At 45.8% G+C, this 990-nt stretch overlaps 1 pseudogene; it reads right to left on the bottom strand.

The window, feature by feature from the left end:
• Positions 1 to 223: 223 nt before the first annotated feature.
• On the bottom strand, positions 224 to 990 carry LOC115864203 (STARD3 N-terminal-like protein pseudogene; annotated as a pseudogene).

Consider the following 990-nt stretch of genomic DNA (forward strand, 5'->3'; position numbering starts at 1 on the left):
ACAGATCAGACTCAGTCTCACTGAATACAGGATGGATCATGACATTATCTTACCAGCCACAGGCAGGTGACTAAATGTATGTGGAGATGGTACCATGTCTGTGAGGTATTACAATCAATAAATTTTTTATTAGCCGATCAGTAATGTCAGCAGTGGATGTCACCATTTCAGCCTTCAATAGGGAGACCCCCAGTTCCAGTCCTTTTTTCCCTCTGGTGACTTTCAGTGAAGGTTTTTCACATTTAACCAAAGTCTTACTCATAGTTCTAAAAGTGGTTTTCCACTGTCCTGCTTTTCTTCAGTTTCATTTTCAGATCCTGCTTCGGATCCAGGAGGAGAATAAAACTGACCATCAGAAAGACCACCAGGTATCAGTGCCGCCCTCTCCGAGGCATCCTGAGCTATCAGGAGTGTTTTCTTCTGCCTCTTGAGGTAACACCTTGAAATCCAGGAACCACGTCTCGATCCAGGCAAAGATGAAGGAAATGATGGGCAGCACGTAGCCGAAAGCCCCTTGACAGAAAAGCTTTGAGAGGATCGCTTTTGCTTTTGCTAGTGAAAGGGCACTGGTCACTGCTGTCGTCAACGCTATGGCCCACCAATGGTGCAGTCTGCACGCGGCATATGCAAGTGTTAACACTTTAAATTGAAAAACTGCCAAAAGAAATATATCGAAATAAGAAGAGAAGTAGTCCTACCGCACCACCTCTTTCTCTAACGTGTTCTCAATACCTCCATTCACATTTAACTCTATTATCCACAGTAACGTTACAAATAAGAGGTCAAAGGTGACAAACAAACAGAAAGTCCTCCTGACGTCAGATATGCCTTTCTTTTCCCTTCCTTCATAGGACTCAATCCTGGCCATGAGTTGCGTGGGGTTGATGGAATGGACGTCGCGCAGGGAAGCGTGCGAGCTCTGACTCCCCATGAAAGCGTTCTCCATGTCTTCTGGCAGGGGGTTCATCCTGCAGGAGGGTTAAAGGAGCC

This window comes from Globicephala melas, chromosome 12 (assembly GCF_963455315.2).
Source record: "Globicephala melas chromosome 12, mGloMel1.2, whole genome shotgun sequence".
Classification (NCBI taxonomy): Eukaryota; Metazoa; Chordata; class Mammalia; order Artiodactyla; family Delphinidae; genus Globicephala; species Globicephala melas.